We start from the raw sequence: 19,188 nt of genomic DNA, 5'->3' as shown, positions 1-19,188 counted from the left end.
TGTGGGGGGGCGCGGGGAGCCGGGCACTCAGGGACGGACGCTGCCTCCGCCGGAGGAGCGGCAGGGCCACGCGCGAGGAGCCCGACCGTGCGGATGGAGCAGCCTCCATTCCCTGCTCATCCCGGTCTGGAGCCGCAAAACTTCCATAAGTTCCCAACAAAGTGTGCGAGCCCGCAGTGCCTAAAGGGAGAGGGAACCGTGCAGGGGGAGGAAGGAGCCGCAGCGTGCCCGGGCCGCCGTGCAGGTGTGCGGCGCTCCGGGAGACGCGGGCAGCACCTGGGTGCCACAGAGGTGCCCGCGGGTGGGTGCAGCCACCGCGGCTCTGCTGAGATCGGGGCTCGCAGAAGGGAAAACACAGCGTGCCAAACTGGGCACTCAGTTAAAAGGGAGAATAGCTAAGAGATGGTGTGAAACTCGCCGAACGGGAAATGTATGTGCCGGTTTTTATGTCCCTTTTTTTTTTATTATTTTCTATTTTTTTGAGTGCTCAGTACTCTGTGTGTGTGTGTGAAGACAGGGAGGCAGGGGGGAATTTCTGCAGCATTGACGTTTGAAGTAATAAGGTTTAATTACAGAAAAGAAGGTAAGGAATGTGAATTCGACTTGAAACAACTTTGAAAACACCTGAGCAGCCTCCCCCCTTAAAACAAACAAACAAAAAAAGGCACTGCAGAAATAATTTAATGCGGAGAAATAAAATTTAGCCCTGACACAAGGTTTTCAGATGTGAGCCATGATTTATCATTATAATGTTTCAAACTGATCTTCTGTGAATTAGTCATGTGATGAACAGTATGACATGCATAATCTTTGTACAAACGTTTTAATAGTGGGGTTTGCTCTGAATTACAAATCATGCTGCAAGTGTGCCTATGACAGTGATGTGTGAAGGTACTTACCTTGAGTGTTTCACATGATTTTTGATATTAATGGCTATGTGGCTTTGGTATTTCAGTTCTTAACATTCAATCTAGAGTAAGGAGGAAACATAGTCTCTTGCCTTTTAAATACTCATTTCAAAGCATGCTATGGTGTGGTGGTGATGATAGACTTTGTGTAAATTTCTGTTTATTGAGTGATGGTTAACTGGGATTTCTTCTGTATTTGCAGATATCTGTACAGAGCTAAATAGGATGCTGGATAGCATCAATGAATAGTTGAGGTTGCTGGTATTTCTTTCTATATTTTCAAATTCAAATATAAATAGCAAAAACTGAACAATTCAAGAATACTAAATCGGTCTTATTATAATGCACCTTTTTCTGTGTATGTGATTGCATTTCAGATTCAAAGTAAATCAGTATTAAAATATTTCCATGAAACCTTGCTTTTATGAAATTAGCAAATTTGTCAGGGCATCTTTATTTCTGTCTTCTGAACATGTTAAACCTTTTATTGTTGTCAATGTGTTTTCAAGAAGTCTCAAGGCTTCTTACAAAATATTTTCCCAGATCTGAAAGCTGATGGTTACATTGCAGAAGTCATAAGCAGTTAATTGCTAAACTGATTTGAGTGCTCAAGAACATACCAGCATGCAGACCAAAGTCTTCCAACAAAACTGATCAAACTTGTTACCTGATGTTGCTCTTTTCAGAGGTTGGGGCCCCTGTGGGAGACTGCAGAGGGAACAGATTCTCCTTTGGGGAAGCAATAAAGAAAATACTTTGTTTTGAAAAGACAGTTTTATAAGCAAATTTATTTTGTCATTCTTGTGTCTATCCATAGATGACATTCATCCTCAAGTTTGCTTTATTTTGGTTAATTTGTGCCTGTCCTGCCTCCCTCCCTCCCACCTGTTCTGAATGTCAGGTCTGTGGTATTTGTTTATCCACTGTGCTGGAGGGATGTCCCACAATTTCTATTCATCATACATAGACAGAATTCCCTCAAAGTGTTCAATACTTTGTAATTTTTTCTTCCAAATATATAAGAAGAAATAATATTTCAGTTGCAATGACATGCAATAGAAAGTAGATAACAGAAAGGCTACAGTTGTCTTGCTGTATGCAGTTTCTCATTTTGCACTCATCAGTTGGAGTTTTGGTCTTCTGAAGAAAAATATTTCTTGTAATCAGTATTCAGAAGGAAAGCAAATGTTTATTTTGTTTTCTTTCAACCTTAAATAACCCATTAGTTCAATAGTAGCGCTTGAGACAGTTAAAAAAAATTATAGGTTAGCAAATTCCTAAATTACTTTTCCCTAAGTGAGTTTTAGACTAACAGCTTTTTCGGTATTCAAATTATTTTAAATACTTTTGTATAAGAAAATGTTTTAGAAATTATTGACACCTGTGTAATAAGAAAATTATGTTTTTGTCTTCATCTAGATGCTACTATGACAGTATTATAAAGGTTTGGTCATAAATGTTTCATTAAAGGCTGCAAAATTGTGCTTAAGTAAGTATTTAAACAGTTATCACAGAATTAGAGAAGGGAGTAACTTACATGTAACTGTGCAAAGCATCATCATCAAATTTTTCTAATATTCTTAAAATCACCCACAGCTCAGGTAAATTACCTTTAATATGTTCAGAGGATCTGCTAGTCTCATGTTAACTTTCCTAAACTATTCTGACGTGGACATGCAGTGTGAAGTCTTACAGTGAGACAGAGCAGATAAAGTCAGGCTGGAACATTGTGCTGTCTTCGTGTAATGAAGCACAGAGGCTCAGGGTGGGCACACAGCCTGGTGCTGGCTGTAGGAGCCAGCCACTGGAAACACCTTCTCACTGGTGGGGAGCAGGGCTCTCCTTACCATGTGCCCTGCTGCAAAACTGGGAAAACACTCATCATTTCCTGTGCAATTTAAGACTGAGTCTTAAATTATAACAAGAAAACTGTGCTCCAAATAATCTTTCTCATTAGGCACAACATTGTAAATACCAACTTTTTTGAGAGAGCCGTCTAAAGGGAATTTCTGCACAGACATTTCTTCACAACAGTGCCTGCTCAGAGGGATATTACCTTTTCCTCTGGAATGTATTGCTTTTACTTATGCTTTTAAAGATTATGAGAGAGTGCATGTGCTCATTGCAAGTCTTCTCCTTATATTCTATCTATAATAAAGTTGTCTGAAAGAACAAAGAAAAATAATATATTTCAAGTTTGGATATAGTTATTTTAGAAGCTTTATTTTTGTCATATATTCTACTTCTGATTCCAACAACATATATCAATTTTAATATATAAATATTCAAAATTTACTAAAATCTTGCTTCTATTGCTCATACTTCATTGACAGACATTGTTTACTAATATTGATACTTACATTATTATTTAATAGTGTAAGTATTATACTGAGTACTGTGTGAAATAATTTTGTGATGACAACTGGCATTTTGATTAAATTACAGCAGTTGTTCCATTCACAGTCATAAGGCTTTGGAAAATGATTGGATACACGTATTGCTGTTGAGTGTCTCTCCTTCTTTTAGAAATACCAAACTATTTTCAGAATATTTTTCTTAACATTGACCAACAGTGATGTGTGTGTGTGTGTACTGGACTATATGCATGTCGAGACAAGGGCAGCAAAGCTGCTGAAGGGTCTCTAGCACAAGTTTTATGAGGAGCAGCTGAAGGAGCAGAGGTTGTTCAGCCTGCAGAAAAGGAATCTCATGGGAGACCTTATCACTCTCTACAACTGCCTGAAAGGAGGGTGCAGCCAGGTGGAGTTGGTCTCTTCTCCCAGTCAACAAGTGATACAGGACAGAGAAAACAGCCTCTAGATGCACCAGGGGAGATTTAGTTTGGATATTAGGGAAAGTTTCTTCACTGGGTCATGGTCAGACATTGAGATAGGCAGCCTAAGGAAGTGGTGGAATGGTCATCCCTGGATGAGTTCAAAAGGCATGTGGATGTGTCACATTCTGACATGGTTTGGTAGTGAGCATGGCAGAACTATGTTAGTGGTTGGACTCAATGATTTTAGACCTCTCTTTCAACCTTAACAATTCCATTATAAACTATAAATTCAAAGTCAAATACAAGCAAATTGATGATAGTTCTGCTGGAGTTATTCAACAGTTTTTGAAAGGTTAGAAAAGAAACATAGTTCAATTTTAGTGTAAATTGTTTTAAGCAATAAAATATACTGCGTTTTTTCCCAGTATGTTCCTGAGTGGAACGGCCATATTTTAAGCTTATTTCCATATTGTCATTAATTTCTTAGAGTTTATGTATTTGAACAGGTATATTAAAGATTCCTAATAAAAAAAACACAGGAAAGAAACACAGAGCAAAAAATAATTAAAGCTGATGTCATAGTGTCTTTGACTTTTCTTAATTTAACCATGGTTTTCTATTCATGTGTTAAGATACTCTAATACCTCTGCATTTGTCTGCTTCCCTTCAAATCACATGTGTTTGCCTACAGCATCTGTATCTTTGTTGGTTTCCAAGCTATTCATTTGCAAAGCTCTTTGAGGTATCTTGAATGTGAAAATTGTTTTGAAGCCAAGTGCAGTTCTGCTTTTAAGTGACTCATAAAAATGTCTCCACTTAAAGCATTTTATGTACACATCAGTTTGGGTGTGTTTATACATACCCTTTAAATGAAGCAAATTTTATAAGACATTTTAAAATGTGAACATGATTTGAGTTTGTATAGCACATTGAGTTCAAGGCATTGCGAGGAAAGAATTATGGTTCAGGGTGGCAAAAAATAGACAAACGCTACAAGAGGGTATGTTACATGAAGTGTTATGTTTTATAACTGCATTGTGAAAAATGTCATGTGATCTTTCCTTTTTCTTAGGTACTGTTCAATAAAGGAACTGGAATATAATGTCTATTATAAGAGATGGCACCTCTTCTCAGCTCTAGATTTCACTTTTAGAAAAGTCTTTGATGTGGAGGGAGGTCTATCGTCTGCTGTGGTACACTGGTTTCTCTCAGTGTATTCACTCCTACTGGCCTGCATTTAGGAGCTGTATGATGCTTATAAGTGGTTGTATCATAGTTGTGGAAATAAAGTTGGGGTGTGTTTTCACGTATGCATTATTTTGTATTGTGATACTATCAGATTTCACAGAGTAGATGTGATGGCATGCTTACTTCTCAAGGGAAAAATGAGGGTACAAGGGTACAGATTCTGTCATCCCTCATTAATACAATTTGCTGCTCAGGGACCTAAATTTCAGGAAGATAGTTAAGTCTGTCTCTTTTTAGGATGCCACTTAAGAGTCTGCCTAATGTTAAGAGATAATTCCTTTATATGTCAGTATGGTTCTAAGAAGCTGTCTGCTAAAGTACTCTTTTTCCCTGAGACATAGTACAGGATATTAATCACCTCTCATCACTGAAAAGCTTACATTGCTATTGAATAAGACAGGGCTAAGACATACTATTTTGGCCTCTTTGTTTTAAAATAACTTCTTTCCTAATTTCATCATTCTTTATTGGTTTATCTTGGCTGATTTGTTTTCTTCTACTCACTAAAACCAATTGTGAGGTACTCTGAAATTTCTACTCTGCTAAACTCCAGAAAGGGATTGCATTTCCTTGAAAGATCTAGTGAACCTGTCATAGCTTGTTATATCTACCTCCTTTTTGAAATCTTGTAACAAATATTTTGCTTCTTTTTTTTTCTTTTTGTTTATTCTCTGCTTTGTCTCACTGCATGCATTCTTAATATCTACTATAAAAGTTAGTTGTAACTGAATTTTGAGATGTCCTGACCATTGCTTCAGTGTAGACGCTCCTGTTGCACTTACTGTCTTTTAACTCCCATTGTCAGTTATCAAATGACAGATTTATTTTTTTTCCCAAACATCTGTCCTCTAGTAGCAGTCAGAGGTGGTAGACTGTGCAATGCCTTCACTCACAGAAGCAGTCTCTTTTTTCAGTTCTGTTCTGTGCATTACATCTTTCTTATGAAAGATGTAATGCACTGGAAACTTTTGCAATAGCATGAAAAACAATGGGATTTTTGTGGAATTAGAGATTAACCTTGAAAACTACTTCAGCCACAGGAAAACACTTCAAAATAACAAAATGGGCCTCATGGAAAATGTGTTAATGATCTGATGGATTGAACTGTATGATAAAAACTACTGATGGTAGATAGGGAAATAACACCAAGGTAGAAGAAGAGAAATAAAACCTATCTAAAGTTAAATGAAAGCCCTTTGCTTCAACTTTCCTGTCATTGATGGAAATAATGCTAGTTCTGGTCCTTGTCAGAGAAATAAAGCTGCATGATTCACTGAAAAGGCAGCTCAATGAACAAGCATGACAGTCTTGATTCATCAAAATCTTTCCTGTTGCATTCCAGTAGTAATTATTTATTCCTATAGAAATTTGCTTTGAAGCTAGATTTTTGGCCAGGTCGATTCTCTAGCCTCTTTAGGAGCACAGAGCAGGACTAAATCTGGCTTAACCTTGGCCGGCGACTCCCTCAGTCAAAAAGCTTGTACTGTTCTGTGGCTGGCAAACAGCAGCCCTTTGGCCAGGCAGAGAGTTTGGCCTCTCTGTTCCTGCCCTGCTTATTACATACCTGCTGGTAGGGCTTCTTTTGGCAGCTGCTGTTAATATGGTTTAGGGAAGCCCTGAAACTTGTGCTCTTTAATATCTTTATCAATGACATAAACAGTGAAATCTAGTGTGCCATTAGAAAGTTTGTAGATGGCCCAAGCTGAGTGATCCTGAATGACAGAATGCCATCCAGGCAAGGTCAAGAGTGGGACCATGAGAACCTCATGTGGTTCAACAAGTCCAAGTGCGAGGTGCTGCATCAGGGTCAAGGCAATCCCAAACATGAGTAGAGACTGGGAGCTGAACTCATTGAAAGAAGCCCTGTGAGAAGGACTTGGGCCATGAGTAAGTGTAAAGCCTGATGGCCATGTGTGCTTGCAGCCCAGACAGCCAAATGCATCATGGGCTGCGTCAAAAATAAGTGAGGCCAGCAGATTGAGGGAGGTGATTGTCCCTCTCTACTCTGCTCTTGTGAGACCTCATTTTGAAGTACTGTGTCCAGCTCTGGAGTCCTCAGCACAGAAAAGATGTAGACCTGTTGGAGTGGGTCCAGAGGAGGGGCCACCAAGATGATCAGAGGGCTGGAACATCTCTCCTACACAGGCAGGATGAGAGCTGGGGTTGCTCAGCCTGGAGAAGAGAAGGCTCCATGTAAACCTTTAGCAACTTCTCAGTACTTAAAGGGGACTTATAAAAATGGGGACAGAGACTGGGCAGATATTGATAGGGAAAGGGGGAATGTTTTTAAACTAAAAGAGGAGAGATTTAAATTATATGTTAGGAAGAAATTCTCTACCTTTGAGAATAGTGAGACGCTGACACAGGTTGTCCCGAGAGGCTGTGTGTGCCATATACTTCAGAGTGCTTGAGACCGGGCTGGATGGGGCTTTGAGCAATCTGATCTAGTGGGTGACATCCCTGCCCATTGCAGGGGTTTTGGATCCAGATAATCTTTAAGGTTCCTCCCAGTCTTAACCACTCCACACATTTCTATGAAATATTGGTATTCATTCTCTCTTTCTTCTGATAGCATAGTATCTTGGTGATAGGAGGAAAGACTAATTCTATTTATAAACAAGTATCAGTATAAAAGAAAAAACAAAAAAGAAAAAAAAAAATGTTGCTAACATTGGATTCCAAAAGCTCATCCACATAAGTCAGGAGACAAGAATGAACTTTTCAGGACAATGCACCTGTTATTTCTAGAGTGTGCAAGTCAAAAGAAAATTAATTATGTGCCAATGTCATTTGTTTGGCTATGAGAGAGAGAAATGATCAAAGAGTAGGTTGCAGGGATTTTTGTCCTATATTCATAATGCTTGTTGTAAGCAGTTGTGTTGATTTCTATACATTCTTCCCTAATTTATTAGTTGCCCTTTTACACTGAGAGAATGCATTTTCATTTTTATTTAATTACTAGATCAACTGGAAATCAAGAAGAACTCATCAGTGGCTCGCATACAATCCTAACAATTTTAAAAGTCTTCTACCTACAAAAGTTGATATGCTATTTCTATTTTAGAGACAGTCATAGATATCATCAGGGAGGTTCCAGAAATACCAGTGTAAGTCAGACTTCAAAGCTAGAGGAGGGTCTGATACAGCAGCTTACTCCAGCATCTAACATTCTGCAAAGGCTGTGTGTGGTTCATGGGGATTTTGTTATTATGCACAGGAAAGGTGTTTCACTGGAATTTTTTTCCCCCAGCTGTAGAGTGGGAGTGTAGAGTGAACTGAGTTGTTTAAACATGAATACGAATCTCTGTCTTGAAGCTGTGACTGGAGAAAAAAATCACATACTATTATACTTGGCTCTTGTCAGTAAAAGCAGCATGCCCCAGTGAATTTCAGTCCATCAGGGGAAAGTGTCGGAGGGTCTTGAGGAAGTCTGCAGGTAACGAATATATAATTGAAGACTATCAAAAGAAAAGTATGTCCCGACAAAGAACTTACCTAAATAGCAGTAATATATAGTAATTTATTCTGGTAAACCTTTAGAAATGTAACCAAAATTATTCTATGTGGATGCCCTAGAATTCACAAAAAGTGCTACAACACACAGTCGCTTAAAACACCTTACATATTCTCAGAACAGCTGTTTAACAGAGTCATATAGCAAATGGTCACAGATATTTTTCAGTTTTTCAGGGTAAAAGTGAAGAATGTGGGAGCTAATTATCTGTTCTCCCTAGAAGAAAATAGAAGTGTTTTCAAGTGATTACCAATTTATCAGTATTTATCGAGTTCTTTGGCATCTGCTCCTCCCAAGTTATCCGTGCAGTACTTGGAGAAGATCTTTTCTTCCCAACTGTGAAGCCCATTCCTACCTTTTTCAGGCAAAACTGGTTTGATAGTGTACAGTGATTTGATTAAAAGATTCTTTAATTTCCTTCCCTTATTGCAAAGAATTGCTATAAGAATATAGCTATAAAAATAAAACTTTTTTTGGTAGAAAGATATAGAATTTGTGATTTAAACTTGATTTCAGGAGTATTTAGGGAGAAAATAATTCCTTCTTCTTTTATGGTCCAGCAGTCTCAGAGGATGTCCATATTTCCTTGTAGCGTCTATAAGTGAATAAAGGATGCCATAAGAAAAGGAGGGTCATGGGAGTCCTTGAAATGTTTGTCTTAACTGATTTTGAAGCTCAGTCTTGTTATTAAAACTGAACACTGAAGAACTGGTATTAAGACCTGGACTTGTTTCTATGCAAAATCTTGAGTTCCTAAAGAGAAAATTAATTGGCTTAATTCTGAATTCTGAATCTCTTTTCTGAAGGACAATGTTAATTTCTCATGTAATGCTGATTCAGAACAACTGGAAGTGCATTAATTTTCTACCCTCCCAAAGTCTTTACTCCTAACATTATGAAAGTTTGTGAAGAAAAAAAAAGAAATCAAATTAGTGATTATTTTCTTTCCTCTTTAAAACAAAACTAGAATTGAGACACATAAGAATACCTTTCTATATACCTGCAAATAAGTGTTTTAATGGAGCATTTTAAAATTATTCAAGTCTAAATCTTAGGTTTTCCCTTCACTGCTATGTATCCTTTAAAAACACACTTAGAATCTCAGTTGTACTTGGGCTGTATACTCTAATAAAATATAAGACCTTGGAGCATTAACAAATCTCTCAGCTTTTAAATAGACTGTGACCTATTCATTTACAGGGCTACTTCAATAAAGCAATAGCTCACTTAGGTTAATGATGGATCATGGTGTGATTCGATTTGCAGAGTGTAGACTTGCCTATTATCCCCTAATGTTTGTATGGGTCATGTTATCACATCCAAATAATGATTCATGCCACCCCTTGTTCCTGAAGATATCACAGTGATTACAGGAAAGATCAACGTGCTAGTACATAAAGCCTTTAGGGTTCTGTTGGATGCTGTTGAATTATTATTTTTGGCTAGAGAATGATAAAGCAGGGAAGTCTCAGGCTTCTCTGTGACACCTTCCTCTTGTGATTCAATTGGCCATCTGGCTGAGCAGACGGGCTGGACATTTGCAGAAATCAGATCTGTCTCTCCCTGTCTTTTGCTTCTTTCTTTTTCCTTCATTTAGGTGAGGAAAGTTAGCTGGCCCTGACCTGCTGTGACAGATTATTTACAAGTCAAGTGCCTTATGACTTTCCCCCCTCTACCCCCCTCACAGCTTGAGTTTCTAACATGAAAATGGAGCAATTTCCAACAGGAAGAAAACATCAGTACTGTGTCCTGCTGTAGTTACCCACAGGAGAGAGAGACTCAGGCTGGTAGCCACACTGAGAAGGAAATAAAAGAATATGTTTTCTAGTTGTGGATACACTGTGAGTATCAACATAATTTCTTCTCCCAGTGTTGCCACATTGTCATTTACACTGAAGAACTGTTGTCACTTAGGCATAGCAATTCAAAACATTCTAAGTGGTAGGATGAGAAGACATTTTGGATGTGATTTTAAATGTTTGTACAGTGCTCTTAAGGTTTATTTTTACTTCTCATTTTTGGGGATGATATGGATTTTCTCACCCTACCACTGTGTTTGTGCTGAATGACCATCAGGCTGCTCACTCGTTCAGCAGCTGACAAACACTAAATCTTGATAAATGCTTCCAATAAAACTGCCATAAACCTTACTAGCTCTAAACTCTCCTAGATATAAACCACTCCTAGTTAATATATAGTACAGCTAAAACATGAATGAGTAGAGGAATAGTTGCCTTATATTTTTTTTATACAAAGATATAAGGCCTATGGAAATTAAAAAGATGAACTTTGTTTTCTACCAACTGCACATGCAACATAGATACAAAAGAAATTGCCATAAGAAGTAGAGCTGTTCTTCAAATAAATTAATTTTCTTATAGCTGAATTTAAAGATTCTCCAACAGCTTCTGTCACTAACAAAATATAATAGTTTCACTCAATTAACATTTTTCTAAGGAAAGCCACTGACAGTGAAAAAAATCTAACTAGAAAGTATACCTGTTAACATTGTTTCTTCCACTTTTTCTGCGTCTACACTTTGGCAAACAGGCACATTCACAGCGTTAAGTAGTGATGAAATGCTTAAAAATATGTGGTTTTTTAACCTATTCGACTTTTTTTCATCCACCCATAAAAATACTTCCTAAAGAGTTTGGATATCATGGGGGGAGTTTGTTGTTCAAATCAGGCATTAGAACTAGAATTGTAATTGAAATAATATTGCTATGTTGACCTTTTTGGTCATATGGTGTAATATGGTAAAAGGATATGCACTTAAAATATTTCATATATTTGGCTTTCATTATGTAACATTTTTATTTTGTTTTAGAAGTATTATACAAGGACCTTCCCAGAAGCAGTGCCAAGGATCTCAAAACTGTAAGCAGATTTCAAACCTAAATTAGGTTTCCCAGCTGCTTAGTGGTATATACTCACATTCAAATAGTGAAAAATGGCTTTTGAAATGTGTACTACATTAAAACCCTGAGAAGTTTTATGTATTTTAATTTTCTGAGTGTTGCAGCAAATTTCAGACTTGAAAGTCTCTTGTGATTGCTGCCTGAAGCATTTATAGAAAGCGATTTTCTTCCTTTTCCCTCCCCTTGCATCACAGTATAATGATTTTTGAGGATCAATATTGTATTCCTGCATTTGGAAGCTTAAACTCATGCAATTTTATTTCTGTCTAATGTTTTCCTACTTAAGCATGTTGGGCTTATTGAAATTTGAAAGGATATTCAAACTCATCATTTCCAAAGACCAAAATCCCAGGTCATTCTCTCTCCCCTTCACAGATCCCATTTCCAGTGATAAATTTATCAAAAAATCCTGGTGTTTTACTCATATCTAAGAAATATATAGACTTATTTTATAATCTCCAATCCTTCAAGCTTAATGGACTAATAACAGGAACATGTGCTTTTTGTGGGCAAGGCAAAGATTTTCACTTAAACTATAACCATAGGTGTAATTATTAACAAAATTTGTTTAACAGAGTGATTTTTTTGCAATGAAACATAAAAACACTTCAAGATTTCAAAGTTTGTGTTAATGCTGTTAATTGTAGATTAAGCTGGGTCCCAGGTGTAATGCAAAAAACATAGGATTTTTATTTTTATCTTTATCTTCGATACCTTAATTTAATGTGGCATATCTGTATCATTGTATTCTTATTTTCTTTACATTGAAAACAGCACAATGAAAACATGTCCTGAAACAAATTCTGGGTTCTGTTATTTTTCATATAGACATTCCCTCATCCCTGGAAAGAAGGAATTGTAAATGTCACCACTATGAAATATCTACATAGGAATTTGTGAACTTGTTTATTTTCTGTGTCAAAATGTGTACATGTTTAAACCATTATTTTTTTATTGTCATTGAGATGATAGAATTAGGGTTCTTGTTCTCATGTCTTGATATTTTAAATGGGAAATGATGATCCTTAGAGAATTTAGGGCCATAATATCCTTCTGTTTCATTCTAGCTTTCAGGTAGGAGATAAGTACTCAGATTTTTTTGAGGCTTTAAGTTAAAATGTTATATAGAGACTGAACCCCAATAAGAAGCAATGAGAAGCAAGAAATGATGCTTTTTATGTCAAGTGCAAAGTGGAAAGCTTTGCTTTGGAATCTGTCAAATATCTCTTGCCTGTGTCTTACCTAAATACCCACAGACATGTAGACTTACCCCTGTCAGGGGAAGCTCATTAAATCCTACTCTTAGACAGAACACCTGACAGGAAAAGAATCTTCCTCTCACGGCTTCTCCTGGAATTTTCTTTATGTCATGAGATTTTTCCTCTATGAAGAATAGACTTTTCAAACTTTTGTGGACTTAGTTTAGAATTATAACATTTCACTTTCTTGTCCAATTAATTTAAAATTACATGGGAAATGTTATTTCTGCCTCAGATATAATTTAGCAGTTCCGAACAAAACTTGCTGTCCTGGTATATTGGTAAAAGGAATGAACAAGAGGAAAAAATAACATTATTTTGGAAACAATAGCACTTTCCTAATCATTGTATCATTGTTTCCAGTATCATTGTATCATTTAAATTTGATTTACTCATTTATTTATGTAATATGTGAGGCTAGTCAGCGCTAATGCTGTAGGTAATGTAAATTAATTTTTGTGGTTCAGCTTATTTTGATGCTAGGCATCTAATCCTGGTGCCCTGTACTTCCACATTGTATGTGACAATTTCTTATTTTGAAACTTTTCTTCCCCTGTTAAAGTCACACAGTTGCAACAATAGATGTTGCCATAATGAGATCCTTATTAAAAAAAACCAAAGGGAAATTAAACCAGTGGAATCAGAAAATCACGGTGGTTTGAATGCTATCTAATACTAAGTAAACGTACAGATGTGGTGGTTCAGCTTTCTCATGTGGGAAAATGAAAAGAGAATTACTTTGTGAATTCTCAACAATGAGTCAGTTTTCAGCCTTGGGATGAACTGTAGAAGCCCTGGTCAAAACCTTCCTGAAGGAAATATTTTTCTTTTGAGAGTTTTATTTGTAGCTGAAGAAATCCTTTTGCAAACAGAATTTGCTTTCCTGGAGAAAAAAATAAAGGAAATAAATAAATAGTTGAAACAAAATATTCTGCAGAAAAAGACATAAAAACTGAAAGCATTTAATTCAGGAATTTTGCATGACATTGTAGCTGTTGCCTCATGATCCTGACTGAAAAGCAGAAATGCTGTTTTTATGTCCCTCCATGTAGTGCTTCAAGGCCTTGTCAGTCTTGTTCCCTAAGGAGAGTGTTGGCCTGTGGAACAGCATGGAGAATACAGGGAGTAAGAACAGTCCCTACAGGGAGTAGGACTGTAAATCTGAACTATCTCTCTCATGTAAGATCAACAAAAATTATATTTTGTATTTTGGCCCCTCTTTTATCTTAAAAGAAAATACCTTTCTTTTGAACATTCTTTAACTCTCTTATTTTAATACTACCTTGGTTCACACTTTTTGTATAAGATTTAAGACTCCAAAGTATATTTTATCTGTTGCTTGTGAGCTTAATAATGTGGAAAGTTGTGTTTATCCATCTTCTTTATAGAGGTTTTCACCTCTAGTTCATTCAGCACTCACTTTATTCTATTGCTTCTTCACTCCAGATCAAGACTTGGAGGAGTACAAGTGATACCACAGACTAAATTGAAGAAATTTAAGAGCTTGGAAGAATTATTAGGCCTTAGCTGTTGTCTGACAACCTAAATAATTATTTTAACATCAAGGCTTGACCCTCTTCTACACTTAGTGAAAAGACTGTATGCTGTTTTGTCATTCTTGTAACAGCTAAGGCAGATTATTTTTAATCTTTCCTTGAGGATATTTATCAGATAGATAGCTTAATGTTGGTACCTTATGATTTCTCGACAGCTGGCCATAAAACCTGATAAATGCTCCTGCCAACAAAACAACACGTGAGTTCCAAAAAAAAGTTTCTGGTTTTTAATAAGGTAGATTATTTGATTAATGTGCAGTATGCATTCTAATTACAAAAAAAAAAAAAAGAGGAAGAGGAAATTTGTTATTTCCCCATTCATTATTCCTTAATTAGGCTACAACTAATCAGTATTTATGATTGGCTAAAATAACCCCAGATTTAATTTACTGCACTGCCATTACAGACAGATAAAAAGAAATCATGAATTATATCTCGCTGCCAAGACAGCACAAAAGAACAAGGAAATTGGATGAACCTTGAAATATTGTAAACATGACTCTGTCTGCAATCTCTCAGATTAGTAATTTATTTCAGCAAATGAAATGCTTCTCTTGTGAAGTGACAGGGTATATTTTTTAAAAATATGCAATATTTACATATATTCTGAGTACCAGAGTAGTACGTGAGACCAATGCATTTATTTTGGTTTTGGCTTGGGTAACAGCATTTTGCATACTTAACATCAAAATCGATCAAATGGACCAAATGAGTCATGATATTAAAACAGCTCTGACATTGTTACCGCTTCATTGTGGAGCTGAAATGTAGAATGGAAACTTTTATTTAGATGTGGGGTTTTTTTGGTAGAATGGAAACTTTTATTTAGATGTGTTTTTTTTTTCCCTAAGTCAGCTTAATTCTACCAGTCTGGGTTTGTTGTGGTGTCTGTTATGTGTTTCCACTACCTGCACTGCTGGTCTCTGTTTTAGCGTGTGTATATTAGGGCAAGAAAGTAGGACAAAAAGAGAGAGTAAATTTTCCTAATTACATTGTCATTTATACTCATTTTCTTGCATGGTGGTGTCAAAGTAACTTGCCTCTGCATGATACAGTCATGTGCATATGAAAGCAATATATTTGTTTTCATATGGGAATCTGCTGACTATGCAGGCAAACACAACATGTGCCTGTGGTACAAGGTGTGGAAAATTCTGAATAGTCAAAGTTAGTTCTTTCTCTGAAGTACTGTCATTGTTTTGTGTGCCCAGTAGAGGAAAAGAGAGATAGGAAGAAAGATGTCAAAGCAGAAATTAGCACAATTGTTAGCAGTTAAGGAATACTTTTGGGCTTTAAGAAAATAAAGTTTAAATCCCTGTTTGCTTCAACTTTAACTCAGGTCTCATTTTAAGTAACTTTGCCTCCAAATTTTACAGCCTGAGTCTCTCCAAGGAAGTTATTTGAATTTTTATAAAAGCTAAAAGATCATTGGTAGGGACAAGAATTGTAAATTACTCAGTAGCACAGTGGGCAGAATAATTACCCACTCTTTCAGAGGCAGGTTGGGCTTCTGTTCTGAATCAATCCAAGCAGAGGCTTCAAACCTTGGTCTCCCTAACTCAGATAAGTTGCCTTCTGCAATATTATTTGGTCTAAAATTTAGCTTGAGGCTTTTTATAGATGATTCAATACTGCCTGTGAGGAGTGTTCCCAACTGAAATCTGAAAAAGTATGTAAGTACCGAAGATACATGTTAACTACTTTACGTCTTTCAACTTTTTTTGCATTCTAGTCTAGGGATTGTGTTTTGGCTGAATTTATTTTCTCTTCAATTAGTGTAGATCCAAATGCTTCAAAAATTAAGGCAGACAGTAAGACACCGTAATCTGAAGATTTGTAATCCTGAATTTCACAGTGCGAAAGCTCTCAAGGTCCTGGCTACAATAAAACCAAGTCATTGAAAATGCTTATGTCCTTGTAATCCAGCTGCACACAAAAACAGCTGTTGTGACTCACTGTGGGCTCAGCAACAAGCCACAGGGTCATTTTTATTTCGTCTGATTCTATGTCTTGTAATTACGTAGGTGCAGTGCGTAAGATTGAGTCATTTACGGTCAACCATTGGTTCTTACTGCTTTAAATAGCATATAAAAATGATCAGTTCAGTAGGCTGTCATTGACAAGAATCGCTGAAAATGGCAGAAAACTGTGTACTTATCTCTGTTTCTTCAGTAAGATTCTTTCTTGCCTGCTTTTTCAGGCAGAGCTTATCCATGATGTGCAGGGCATCTTTTCTGTGTATGTGTGCACAAGCAAGATCTCAGCGTCCTGCTAGTCCTGCTGATGTTATTATCCCTTTTTCTTCTTTTTCTTTCTTCTAAGCTTTTGATATATATTTTTTTTATTTTGCTTTTTCTTTCTCTTGCATATTTATTTTCTTCCATTAATTTCTACCTCTCTGGTCTTTCTGTGGTTTCCCTTCTCTCACTGGAAAGAGGTAATACAGTTCAGTAATGCTACTGTATTAGATTTAAGGAACCTTCTTCTTCATGCCAAGAAAGCTGGGTCACATCTGCAGAAAACAATAGTTCTCAAATGCATCAGATACAGGGAAAGAAGCCTGAGGCTTCATGTAGCACAAAAAGAGCTGGAATATTTCTGTAGTGAACTTCATTTGCATCATGCCTGTACCTTAGTAGACATCTCCCTTTTGATTGCATGTCTTATTTTTACTTCTGTACTTTGTAGCTATGCACAATTGCACCAAGGAATTGAGGATGTGAAGACACATCCAATCTGTATAAATATTTGTCTGTAAAGACCAGAAAATACATAAATAATTAATGGAAATAATGATGCACATCTGTATTACGGACTGATCTATGAGGGGATTATTTAAAGGAACAACCTGGCAACTCCTAGAAATAGGTAATCAATACAACTGTATTTCTGCAAAAGTTCTGATAGCATTTTGTTGTGCAAAGCTGAATCTTAATTCTGATTATTATTAAAGTATTATGTATTAGAATGTCTTCTTCACTACACAAGAACTATTTTCCTAATGATTTTTTTCATTATTGAGGCATTTTAATGATTAGGCAACCAGCAAAGAAGAAATAGGACAGCCTATCTACACTAAGCTAGACTCATACTCTTTTGGAAATATGCAAAATTATTTTTATTATGTTCATTTTCTTCAGGCACCTTCTGCTTGACCTTGGCAAGACTTGCAATGAGGACTTTTACAATATGATTTCAAGGAGACTGGATGCATTTAAAATTTCCACATGGATTCATATATCTCAGCAATCTTTAAAAATGCCCTGTGTTCTATTTTTCGAAGAATTGAGCTTATTTCTGTCAAATATACAAGCTCGAGTTTTATTTTGCTTGTTGGGAACTTTTGAATGCTTTCCAGGTGCTGCTGTGTCTCTTGAAAAACTAAAACAATAGCTTTGCAAGTGATGCCATCTGCCTGCATCCTTTGAAATATGTTAACTGAAACAAGTAGCCTTGGAGAAGGATTAACTCTTTCAGAGCTGACCATAGAGTGTTGACCTTACTACTGCAGTGCTGACCTTATTACTGCAGAAACCCTGCCTGTAGCTGGGGCTGTAGAGCCACATGGGAGTTTCTCTGCTGTGTCACTGAGACTGTGACTGGCACAGCAGGTGAACTCTAAGGAGCTCTGTGGCCTTCTCGGACAAGAAAATCTGTACCAAATAGTGAATAGCTAACAAATGGTTTCAGTAGGTTAAATGTTTCATTGTTTCTTAGTTTAGGAGGATTTGCACAGAACAAATGAATGCTGTTTTCCATATTGCCAATCAGGATGGGACAAGAAAGTGCTAAATAGGAAAGATGGAAGAGAATATAGTTTTGAGCTCTTGGCTGTGTGAATAGACACTGCACAGAAGTTAGTTGATGAGTTTAAAATTGCTAATTGAGTGTTCCAGCAGATACTTTAATTAAAATTTTTCCCCAAGGGAAACTATCCTTACTTAATTTTTCTACAAATCCTTTTTCTGAATGTGTCTTGTTCATCATATGGAATATGTTAATACTTTGACCTGTACAATATTTTGTTTGCTCATATGGCTAACACCTATGGGCAGTAACTTCAAATGTAAGGTTTTAGTGAGACAAAGTAACATAATTTTACTGCTGATATCTTAAAAAAAGCTGGAAAGTATTTTCCAAAATATAATTGACTCTATATTAGACATTAAAAAAATGTGTAAAACTTCATCTAATATTTATACCTGGCATGATTACTTTTGGCATAATTCATTTTGCTGTTTATCCATAGGATGAAAATCAGATTTTGTCCACTTTGAGTTTAATCAAAAGGCTGCAGCTGATTAACTTTCTTTTGTTGGAGTTCTTCCATAATGGAGTCCCCGTGACACCAAACAAAAAAATAACTAATTGGTCAGCTACCACTTACCATTTCTTCCTTTACACTGGCTTTTTCTGAAAATGGCTTTTTCTCCTTAGCCTGGGGCATAATCCTGAGACATGCACACAGTTAGGGATGATAAAACTGCAGGACAGAGTTATCAACCCATATAGATGTAGTGACAAAGAAAATAGGTCCCCTGTGTTCTTTATGTGGCTTGATTTTTGTTAAAAATCCTATTTACACACTGCAGGGGCTAAATAAAGGGTAAAACAATGCAGACGTGGTGTCATGAACATGGATGGATGTTCCATCCATGACACAGATTCTACAAACACGGTGTGTATTAGAAAGCTAAAAGCATAGAAAAGCACAACATTGATAACATGATCAAATGGTCTGCGTTCTAGCAATAACACATATCCTAAATCAGGGTTTGTGACAGTGTGCAGGTGAGAATCTATGTGGAGCCGAAGAGTTCTGGGAAGGAGAGGTATCTTGGAGGACTTTGTCATATTCATTAACAGAGAAATACACTGCCCTAAATGGAGCAGATAAATGGTATTTTTTCAAGCAAGTGTGTGCATTTTATCATGTATTATTACATAATCTGTGCTTCTGAAAATACAGCAGATTTTTTGTTTCAAGGTGTCTTCTTTCTGACTCT

Source organism: Geospiza fortis, unplaced genomic scaffold (genome assembly GCF_000277835.1).
Source record: "Geospiza fortis unplaced genomic scaffold, GeoFor_1.0 scaffold281, whole genome shotgun sequence".
Taxonomy (NCBI): domain Eukaryota; kingdom Metazoa; phylum Chordata; class Aves; order Passeriformes; family Thraupidae; genus Geospiza; species Geospiza fortis.
This window is presented reverse-complemented; position numbering follows the sequence as displayed.